This window comes from Molossus molossus, unplaced genomic scaffold (genome assembly GCF_014108415.1).
Source record: "Molossus molossus isolate mMolMol1 unplaced genomic scaffold, mMolMol1.p scaffold_m16_p_8, whole genome shotgun sequence".
Lineage (NCBI taxonomy): Eukaryota > Metazoa > Chordata > Mammalia > Chiroptera > Molossidae > Molossus > Molossus molossus.
Window position 1 is genome coordinate 48,032,338 of NW_023425402.1, and position 12,249 is coordinate 48,044,586.

A 12,249-nucleotide genomic window follows, 5' to 3' on the forward strand; every position below is an offset into this window, starting at 1 on the left:
CCACCGCCCGACTCCCCACCACCGCCCGTCTGCCCCCACCGCCCGTCTCCCCACCACCGCCCGACTCCCCACCACCGCCCGTCTGCCCCCACCGCCCGTCTCCCCACCACCGCCCGACTCCCCACCACCGCCCGTCTCGCCCCCACCGCCCGTCTCCCCACCACCGCCCGACTCCCCCCACCACCGGTCTCCCACCACCAACTGTCTCCCTGGGAGACGTCCGGGCTCCAGCAATGCTAACGTGGGAATCAGGGCCATCGTGTCCTGCTGTGTTAGGACAGATTGTTTTGACCCCTCCCAGCCTAATGTCAGATGGTTATTTTTACCAAAGTAAGATCCTGTGTCACTTTGTTCGGGATCTGATTTTTAGCCTCCCTAAAATATACAGTCTGCAAAACTGGCCTGTGAACTAGTGAGATGGGGAGCTGACTGCTGGGAGGGCGCCCCCGCTGTGACTGCCGGTGCACTTCGGGGCTTCGGAGGTAGTTGTTTGGAAAAGGAATTGGATTCTGTCCTTCAAAATAAAGTTATCTGGAAAAGGGAGGGAGCCTGGATCCAGCTGAGAGCCATGGGAACGGCTGGGGCATAACACCCTTCTGCTCACCTGTAAGGACATTTGAGGCTGTGGCTGCTCACCAGAACCTGCCAGTCATTGTAATCATCAGCTTCTTGATGCATTGTGAGCACGTTAATAACTTTTTATCAGTATGTTTAAGATAAAAAGAAACTGAGGTAGAAGACTAATCTCTTGTGTATAAGGGCCACTTCCTTCCTTGGCGCCTCCTTCTGGACACACATCCTATGCTTTTGTGAGTCAGCCCTGCTGTGGAAGATCCACTCACTCAACACTCGCTGTCTTTCTGTCTCTTCATTTACTTTCTCTTGTACAACAGAAACACTCACGTTTCCACCAGGGGTGGGGAGTGCCCGGCCCTCGGGCCGTGTAAGGCCCTCGGAATCAGTACCAGCTAACATCACACGCCTCACCAAATTAGCCTGACAAAATACACCAGGCTGATTTTTAAGTCGATAATTTTGTATGGCCCTTGAAAGATGTTACAAACATCCAAATGGCCCTTGGCAGGAAAAAGAGTCACCACCCCTGAATGGTTCTGTGTCATGGTTTACATTTTATTTTTTAATGTTCCTCTATCTACCATTTTACCTCTAGCTTAGTAAACACACTCATTTCATTCTGATACTGGATCCCTAAAAGTTGCCCCTATTTGCTTTGCTTTTTATTCTTTTTCCATGTTGCTTTGGTGTTTTTTCTCTCAGGGGTAGGGAACCCAGGGTACAGGTGCCCACGTTGGTCAGTAAGACCTTGCAGCAGCCCGGAGCCTGCCTCCTCATTAGTGGTCTCGCTCATGCTTGTGAGAGCAGGGTGTGGTCAAGCCCCCTTCCCATTTCCTTCAACTTGTTTCAGGACTTTTCGGTGGGCAACATGTTTAGTCTCCTTCTTCCCTGAAGCTGAATGTACCTACGAGTTGACTTCTCCCCCAGAGCCCCCTCAGTAGAGCCCGTGGAGATAACAGCACAGAAGTCACCAGCAGGGTCTGGGAACAGAGCAAGCAGATTGACGATTGATGAGTAACAGGAGTGTACTTGTATGTGGGCAATTGTTTCCCTGGGTTACTCTGAATAAGGTGCTTCTCTGGGCTCTGGAATATCTTGTGGTCAAAGAGCATGTTATTGACAGTTTTAGGATTTCTACAAAAAAGTTTGTTTTAAGTTTGGTGAAGTCAATTCTATGTTTTATTTTTGTTTTTTAATTTAGATTAATGACCCCATGGGGCACTAAAATGACATTTCTGACTACTCTTTGAGGGTCTCCTGCCTGCCCCGGGGAATGTGATATGCCTTTTTTCTCTGGCTGCCTTCAAGATGTCCCTTTCTTCTTTTATTTTCAGCAGTTTGAAAATGATATACCTCGGTATGATGTTTCGTTTGTTTTCAGCTTTATGTTTCCGAGCTTCTTGGATTTGCAGGTTGGTGCCTGTCATGAATAGTGGAAAATTCTCAACCATAAGTTCATCCAATTTTTAACCCCCATTCTCTCTCTTTTGTCCTTCTGGTATTCCAACTGCATATGTATTAGACCATTTGATATTGTCTCATTTTTATTACAAAAGCATAAATACATTATGACTAAAAGTATAAAAATAAATTTTATGCAAAAACTAAAGAAAGCTGAAGTAGCTATATGAAAAAGTAGACTTCAGAATAAAGAATATTGTCAGGGATAAATGGTAATACTACATAATGATAAAGAGATGAGTTCTTCAAGAAGACATAACAATCCTAAATATGTATATAGCTAACAAGCATACTTAAAAAGACATGAAGCAAAAACTGCTACAAGTAAAAGATGAAAGAAACAAAACCACAGTTATAGATGGACACTTCAGTGATTGCTAGAAAAAGTGAAATATCAATAGACATAGAAGATCTGAATAATATCAACCCATTTAACCTAATTGATATTTATAAAATACTCTATTCAACAACGCAGATATACTTTTCAATTGCATACAGACTAATCACCAAGATAGAGCATATACTGGCCTATACAGAAAACCTTAATGTACTTTTTAAAATGGAAATCTCTTCTTGGCTCCCTGAGCTGTGGCCCATGGACAAGAGTGGTGATTTCACCTGGAGAGCATGAAGGGCACCACTGCTGGGCCAGGGGCCAGAGTGCAGGCCAAAAGGTTAAAAAAAGAGAAAACATCACACAGTATGTTCTTGGAGCATAAGGAATTACACTAGAAATTAATAAAATATCTGAAAATTCCCAAATACTTAGAAATTAAACAACATATTTCTATATAATCCATGGACTGAAAAGGAAGTCCCAAGGCAAATTTAAAAATACTTTGAACAAAATAAAAATGAAACTATCTTATATCTAATTTGTGGGTTGCAGCTAAAGCAGTGCTTAAAGGAAAATTTATAGCATTGCAAAGCTTATATTAGAAAAAAAGTTGCCCTGGCCGGTTTGGCTCAGCAGTTAGAGCGTCGGCCTGTGGTCCAGTGAGACCCAGGTTCAGTTCCCGCTAAGGGCACATACCTCAGTTGCAGTTTGTCCCCAGCCCTGGTTGGGTGGCAAACACTCGATGTGTCCCTTTCACGTCGATGTTTCTCTCTCTCTCTCTTCCCCACTCTCCCTCCCACTCTATCTGAACAAAAAATGGAAAAAATGTCCTCAGGTGAGGATAAGAAAAAAAGAAAAGAAGCAATGTCTGCAATCTAAGAAACTAGAAAAAAATCTATTGTAACCAAAGCAAGCAGAAGGAAGGAATTAATAAAGAGCTTAAACCAATGACACTGGAAAAAAATAAACCTTCCTACATCCCCCACCTCCAGTAGAGTCCTAAGGCCCTATGTACATCAGTGGATACAAGTAGAGATATATGGAGGAAGAGGAATTTATCAGTTACACAGGTCAGACTTGTAAGTGTTAACTGTCTCCCATCTAGGACCTCTGAGAACACTCGATGTTATAAATGCTTTAAAAACCAATGTTTATTATCAGAGAAACCTCCCTTCCCATCTTCTCAGCTCAGTCCTCAAACACATCACCTCCCTCCTGTCACTCATTATAAGTTATTTATGTCATTTTTAAAGCTAACATATGTTGAGAGCTTATGATAGTCTAGGTATTGTTGTAAGCACTTTTAATATACTAGTTCATCTCATCTTTACAAGTAATCTATATACTTACCCCCATTTTTACAGATGTAAAAACTGAATTACATAGAAATTTAGTAATCTCCCAAAAGTTATTCACCTAATAAGTGGCAAAGTCAAGATTTGAATTCAGGTAGTCTGGCCTTAGAGCTCAGATATAAATGAGTGTTCTCGCTGGTGTCTGTGACTGTATTTGTGTCCTCTGTGCCTAGCACAGTGCCTGCTACACAGTAACTTTGGATGGGTGTTCTTGGTTGATTTCAACTTGAAACCATTTTGGAATAAAAGTGGAAAGAATCTTGGCCTATTAGAAATGTGACTTCAAAGTTGCTAAGAGACTAGATCTTAAATATTCTCACCACACACACACAGAGGAAATGATAATGTGATTTGACAGAGGTATTAGCTATGTCTACAGTGGGAATAATTTTGTAATGCATAAATGTATCAAATCAACATGTCGTATACCTTAAACTTACATAATGTTGTAAATCACAAAGAAGAGTGATGACTATGACTCCACATTTTAAACTATAAGTTACTGGTGTTGGGCAATGTAGACGACCCTTCACTTTATCCTGAATGTGACATAATGAGTGACAGGAGGGAGGTGATATGTTTGAGAACTGAGCTGAGGAGATGGGGAGGGAGGTTTCTCTGATAATATCACAAAAATCACAGAAGAGAGCAAAGATTCAGTGTCTAAAATCTTCATTCTCGTTCTGTGAGTTAACTGTCATTACTCTCCCTAAGGGGCCCAGGCCGAGGTTAGGTAAGGAGTCCCAGGCTGCTCTGCCAACGTGCAGTGGGTGAGGGTCCACTGGAGGTCCACCGCGGCAGGCTGATCCCTCCCCCCCCCCATCACTCCCTTCCCACTGTGCGCTCCAGCGGAGGAGCCGAGGCCCAGCTGGCTCCACACTCCTTTACCTCTGCGAGACTTTCCCTGCTAGTCCGAAACTTCATGGATGATGATGTTTATGGTGGCCCCCGTGCTGCGCCGGCCCGGAGACAGTGAGGCTGCCCCTAGTGTCAGTAGTCCCTGGGTTGGAAAGTCCCTAGGTCTTGTGATGTGGTTGGAGGTTTGGTATCTGGAAATCAGACCTTATTAAAGTGGTGCCTAAAGTGTAGCCGTATCAGTTAAGATGCTGATGAAGTGGCCTCTGGGCGGGTGAGATAAAGCTCCGAGAATGAGGACACAGGGCCCCTCCCACCCGACAGACTCATCCTATGTCAGCTCCAAACCCATCTCTGTGTCTTTTTTTTTTTATCCTCACCTGAGGACATTTTTCTATCTTTTTTTTTTTTTTTTTTTTATCCTCACCCAAGGACATTTTTCCATTTTTTGTTCAGATAGAGTGGGAGGAAGGGAGAGAGAGAAACATCGACGTGAAAGGGACACATCAAGTGGCTGCCACCCGCACGACCCAACCAGGGCCAGGGACAAACTGCAACCGAGGAACGTGCCCTTAGTGGGAACTGAACCCAGGTCTCTATGGACCGCAGGCTGACGCTCTAACCGCTGAGCCAAACTGGCCAGGGCCCCTCTCTGTGTCTTTAGAGTGCTTCCTCTACTACAGAAGTTTTTTTTTTTTTTTTTTTAATCCTCACCCGAGGACATTTTTCCATTTTTTGTTCAGGTAGAGTGGGAGGGAGAGAGAGGAACAGAGAGAGAGAGAGAAACAACGATGCAAAAGTAACACATCGAGTGGCTGCCACCTGCACAACCGACCAGGGCCGGGGACAAACTGCAACCGAGGTACGCGCCCTTAGCGGAACCGAACCTGGGTCTCTCAGGACCGCAGGCCGACGCTCTAACCGCTGAGCCAAACTGGCCAGGGCCCCTCTCTGTGTCTTTAGAGTGCTTCCTCTACTACAGAAGTTTTAAATGAGAGACAACAATATCCCAACTAACATGCCTCCCCCGAACAGCATGGGTTTTTAACAGGATGTATAAATTGGCTTTAAGAAATGTATTCTATGTTTCTAAAATATATCTTAAAGCACAAGAACAAACACTGCTTCAATAAAGATTTACCTGAGATTATGCCCATCGGCAAAATGGACTAGGAAGCTCCGAAACCCTTGTTTCCCCGACGTCTAAGTACAGCCAGACTGGCTGGAACATGCCAGGAGGGTGAGCCCGGAGCCCACGTGTCTCTCTGCGGGGAACCCCTGCCGGCACCGGCTTGCCGTGCCCCTCCCAGCCGATCCTCTCAGTTCTATTTTCCTTCTGTTAGCTTTTTCCCTCATTATCTTGGAAGTTTCCTTGGCAATATCCTCTGATCTTGTAGTAGAAATTTTCCATTTCTGCTCCCATATATTTAATTCCAAGAACACTCTTTTATTCTTTTAATATCTTTAAAAAACAAACAGCAAACCATTTTCATATTATTGATGATTATATTATATTATATTATATTATATTATATTATATTATATTATATTATTATATTATGTCTTCTAGGACATCAATCGTAATTTATTTTTTATATCTTCACCTGAGAATATATTTCCCTTGATTTTTATCATTTTTTTTTTTTATCCTCACCAGAGGACATTTTCCCATTTTTTGTTCAGATAGAGAGGGAAGGAGAGAGAGGAAGAGAGAGAGAGAGAGAAACATCGACGTGAAAGGGACACATCGAGTGGCTGCCACCCACACGACCCAACCAGGGCCGGGGACAAACTGCAACTGAGGTACATGCCCTTAGTGGGAACCGAACCCGGGTCTCTCTGGACCCATCTCCTTTGGTTGCTTCCTGCACAACCCCCCAATCAGGGCCGGGGACGAATGGCAACCAAGGTACATAACCTTGACTGGAATCCAACCCGAGACTCGTTGGTCCTTGGGCCGAAGCTCTAACTGCTGAGCCAAACTGGCCAGGGCTATATCTATGCCATTTAGATTCCCTTTTCCTTATTATAGCACCATATGAATACATATACATATACATATATATCTACACATATACTTATACATGTTTACCAGGTACTATTCTAACAACTTAACATTTTACATAGTCTAACTCAATCCTTACAGTGGTATTACTATCCCCACTTAGATGAAAGAAGCCAAGGGACAGAGGGGTAAGCCAGAACCCACTCGGAGCCACTGAGCTGCACATAAAAATTGTTTGTCCATTCCTTGTTCAACTTTCTTTTCTCTTAGTTTTTGCTCTTCCCATCCCCTTTGGTATTTCTATGACTATAACTCTGGGCTGGGCTCCTTTCCATAAATGGGGGAAGTTGGACATTCCTCTCCAGAGTCCCCCCAACTCTCTGGGTTTTGTACTTAGTCCAAAGAGGCCATTCCTGGTTGCAGTCACTGGCAGGTCAGTAAGGGACCCATTCCTAGATGGTGCTGCCATGTTCTGTGGCTCCTGAAAACAGGCAGTGCCTGCATCCCCACAGGGTGCCCTGCGCCCCAAACCAGCTCCTTCAGTTCCCACCTGGCCATTGTCCCAAGGCCTGCCTGCAGCCCTCACTGCAGAGGACAGAAGTGACCCTCCCACCAGTCCCCTTCTGCAGGGCCTGGTTTTAACTTCCACCCAACAACACACACACACGCAGCTGAGGCACAAACTGTACAGCAGATTAAAGTAATCCCAGGACTCCACCACACTGCTCTCGAAGTGTAGACTATTTCATTTTATTTATTTATTTACCTTCACCCGAGGATATTTTTACATTTATCTTCAGATAGAACTGGAGGGAGAGGGAAAGATAGAGAGAGAGAGAAAAACATCGATGCGAGAGAGACACATCGATTGGTTGCCACCTGTACAACCCCAGCCAGGACGGGGATGAACCACAACTGAGGTACGAGGTACGAGGTACGTGCCCTTGGCCGGAATCGAACCCGGGACTCTTTGATCTGCAGGTTACGCCCTTACCACTGAGCCATACTGGTCAGGGCTAGACTATTTTATTTTAACCAATGCATTTGCAGAGTATCAATTCCAGTCAAGTCTTCCTCTCCAGACGCTCCCTCCCCTTTATTGACAGATACAATGCAGCTAAATATACACTCAATTTAGATGACTTTAGCCCCTTTGTTAGCTGGCTACCTTTCTGCCCTATAAGTTCCCAATGTTTCCATCCCAGGGAAGTCCTCCTGAACAGCTGCCCGTGTCCCCAGGCTTAGCAGTTTCTGAATCCCTTTGGTCTTGGCCCCTGGCTTCTCATGTGCTGTCTTGCTTTCACTTGCATCAACCCAGGAAACAAAACTCAGCCTCTTCACCAGTTTCTACGAGAAATTCAACCACATCAAGCACTTCAAACTTTCTGTGGTCTTTCCTGAAGATCAGTGTCGGAGAGCGCTGCAGGGTAAGGGTCACATGCGCACAGCGCAGCCTCCTTCCATCTCCCCTTCCCGAGATCGGCCCCCAGATCTCACCTCCCCACCTTCTATAACGAGCAGTCGCCTCTTGCTGATTTTGCTCCTTAGCACACATTCCTCTTCCTTTCTGCTAGGAGCACTGACATTATTCAGGTATCCACCCCTCCTCAATCAGCTCCTGTGCCAGGGGCAAAGCAGAACCTCCTTGCCCCCCACCCCTTCAAAGGGGGATCATGGTGGCAGTGATTGGTCCAGGAATAAGCATGGCCTACTTTCAGCCAATGAGATGAGAGAGATGTTGGCAGGAGGTTCTAGGACAGAAGTTTCTTAGTTCCAATGTGCAAGGTACCTGGAGAGGCTCTCCCTGTGGTGGATGTGAATGGGGAAGTATTCAGCCTAGAAGCAGTTGGCAGCCATATTGTGACCATGAGGGAAGCCAGGCATAGGGTGGTTCAGATCAGGTCTTTGGTGACGTCATGGAGTTGTTGGGTCAGCTCTATGTAAAGCTCACTGGACTCTGTGCCAATGAAGGCTCTTCCTGTTTAAGCCAATTCGAATTGTTTTTGCAGTTACCAGCAGTCTTACTTACCTCTTCCTTCATGTTGGCCCCAGACCCAGTGTCTACCTGAAGTGGGCTTATCAAAGACCTGGTCCACACTGAAGTTGGTTATCCTTAAGGCAAATTTACCAACCAGCTTTTTATTCACCAACCAGCAGCTTTTTTATTAAAGAGAGTGAAAATTTCCAGACGGCATCATCTACATTCAGATTCAAGTTTTGCTTCAAGTATAATGGTGTATTCTTGCCTTTGGGTAACTAAGGGGCCCATGGTGGAGATCTTCCCTCAAATAAAGGGAAAGGGAGCCCTGGGTGATCAGTGACTTTATTCTAGAAACTGATCCTGCAGGGAACCCCCAACAGGCTATCTTCTAAATGGATTTTTAAAGATAGAATTTCTCTTAGCTGGGCCCCCTATTACATTGCTATGTTCTTACTACTATTATTGCTACTATTACTACTCCTACTCCTACTCCTACTACTACCATTACACCCCCCCACACACACACACACCATTCTATAGAAAAATTGGACCCAGAAGCAGTAACTGTTATCAGCTGAAATTGCATGTACTCTTTACTTAATCTGAAGTTTCTTTTGCTGTCTCTTTGGAGCGTGCATACCAGTCTGGCTGAGGTTCACTTTCTCTAATTTCAGGAGTTTCTGCACTCCGATATTGACCTCTTTTTAAATTTTATTTATTTATTTATTTTTATCCTCACCCGAGGACATTTTTTCTTTTTTTCTTTTTTTTGTTCAGATAGAATGGGAGAGAGAGAAACATCGATGTGAAAGGGACACATCGAGTGGCTGCCACCCGCACGACCAACCAGGGCCAGGGACAAACTGCAACCGAGGTACATGCCCTTAGCAGGAACCGAACCCGGGTCTCTTCAGACCACAGGCCGACGCTCTAACTGCTGAGCCAAACTGCTGGCCAGGACTTGACCTCTTTTTAAAAAAAAAAAAAAAATTTTTTTTCTTTATTAATTTTAGGGCAAGAGGTAGGGAGAGGGAGAGAGAGATAGAAACATTGATGAGAGAGCACACTGATTGGCCACCTCCTGCATGTCCTCCAAAGGGGATCGTGCCACAACCTGGGCATGTACCCTGACCAGGAATCGAACTGGTGATCTCCTGGTGCATGGGTTGATGCTCAACCACTGAGCCACACCAGCCAGGCTCCAATATTGACCTCTTATATTTAACTTGGGAAAAATATTTTAGGAGAAAAAGGGAAACATAGCTAATAGCCAAAAGTGCTTGGAGATCACCTGTATGAATTTTGAATAAAAGTTTATTAGTTTCACACAAACATAGCTCAAAGCAAAAGTTATCCTGAGGTAACATTTTTGGAACCCAACAGAGGAGAGACATAGGAAATAGAAGGCATCTTTCCAATTTTCACAAATTAAGGTTTTTTTTCCCTGATGACAAACATCCAAAGTCAATTACTTTTTTTGAGGACGAGAAGGAATCAAGCCTAAAAACCTATACTAATATTGATTAGGTCACCATCTTTAACCCCTAGTTTCTCTTATTCATTCAGCAGTAATTATTTGTTGATTTCCTACTACAGAGCAGACACTGAGGTACGTGTTGGGGATACAGTGGAGCCAGGCTGGTTCTCTGCCATCTTGGAGTTTACAGCCAAGAGAACAAAGAAAAGTCCCTGCTGTCCTGGCTGTCAGCACCTGCCCTTTCCGTACCAACCCTGTCACCAGACACTGCCCCTGGGATGAGGGTCTCTGGGCTGCTATCACCCAAACTGCCAGATCTTGAGAGAGAGATTTTCACCAAGTCGATCCCTGAGTATCAGCCGGGGCCACAGGCCCAGAGCCACACAGAGAGGAGGCCCCGCCTGAGAGGAGCCCAGGCTTCACCCCAGGAGAACGGGAAAGAGTCGTCCTTTCCCTGGATGGAGTGATCTCCACTTCATTTGATCACTTCCCCCTCCCCCAACAATCTGTGTCTTTAGCACATGGCTTTACTGAAACAGGACTATTACAGCTCTGAGAGGACCCCAAAGACAGTGGGAGCTCTTGGGTGGGAAAGGACAGGGAGTCTGCCCTGACTGCACTGGCTCTGCCGAGCGCCCTGCAGGGCTCCCAGATACTGGGTATAGGGACGCCCAGAGTGGGGTCCGCAGGGTAGCTTGACTGAGCTGGGGACAGTCTTTAAGCCTGAAGCATCCGCAAAGGCCGTGGCTGAATGTAGCCACGGGGCAAAGGTTTTATTTCATTGATGGCAAATACATTTAAGACTTAAGATTTATGAGAATTATAAGCAAATACGTGTGCAGATGTTCTAAGGAAAATTTCTGTGACTAGTCAATCATTTCATTCATATGACTTTGTATTATCTATCATAAAAAGTAGGTCTTCTTTTGCAGAAAATATAAAGAAGATTAAGAAGATAAAAATTACTCATAATCCTATCACCAAGGGATCATGCCATTAGTATTTTGCAAATCATTCTATTTTTTCAAACTAAGAGTCTAACCTGCAATTTTTTAGTACATGTACATTGAGAACATGCTTTCCGGTCACTCCATAGTTTTCTATGTTTCTAGTTTACATTGCATGGTATGGACACTTGATACATTTACTTAAGTAATCTCTTTTTATCGGACTTCGAGGTTGTTTCCTCACTACAAAGAACAGTCTCGGTGTTAGTTTAGAAAGATCACTGTTTGCGTAAACTAAGCTCTGGCCTCATGGAAGGTGGGGCTTTGAGGGGAAGAAGGCAGGCGGGGAGCCCCGGGCTCTGCCATCCACTGGTTCTGCTCTGCCCGCTTGTCCGACTAGTAAGGTTTCCCTTTGGTAAAATGGTGATCCTAAGCCTCACACCGAGCCCTGAAACTCCTCAAACTTTCAGGAACGCTTAAGGAAAAGTCAGTGTTGAATGATATAGAAGCAAAGTCAGGGGACTGCATGAGTGTGGGAGACCGTTCTCCTTTACTGCTTCAGGAACGAAATCCTGGCCTTTAAAAGTTCCCTGTTCTGCCTTGGCTTGTTTGGCTCAGCAGTTGGGGCATCGGCCTATGGACCAGAGAGTTCCGGGTTCGGTTCCCGGTAGGGGCACGTACCAAAAAATAAAATAAAATAAAATAAAACTTCCCTGTTCTCTCTCCACACTCTCTCCCCCCAGTCTTCCCCAACTTGACCGTCCAAAGCAGTAGTTTGCCAGGTTTTGGTCTATTGGCAGAGAGGGTGTTTTGCCTGTTCTTGGTCATGGCCACAGCCACAACTACAGCTGGGTTCTCCTCCAACGCAAAGCATTGGTCTGTTCTAGCAGGTAAAACAATTCATCAAACTGTAGAATGTCAGAACCATAAGGGACCACAAAGATTATCTAGTCCCCTACCCACATCCCCCTATTATAGAAGAACAGTGATTTGACCAATGTCATTGGGTTAATGGCAGAGCTAGAACAAGGGGCAGTGCCAGGGGACCATGTGGCCATATGATTAGTTACTGTGTCTTTGGGGACAGACTGCCTGGGTCAATCCTGTATCCAACACTTCTGAGCTGTGTGACCGTCGGCAACTTTTTTAATATCCCTGAGTCTCAGTTTCCTTATCTGTAAAATGGGGCTGGTACTTATAATACTTACATTATAGGGTTGTTGTAAATGAGATAACATATGAATAGGATGTGTGA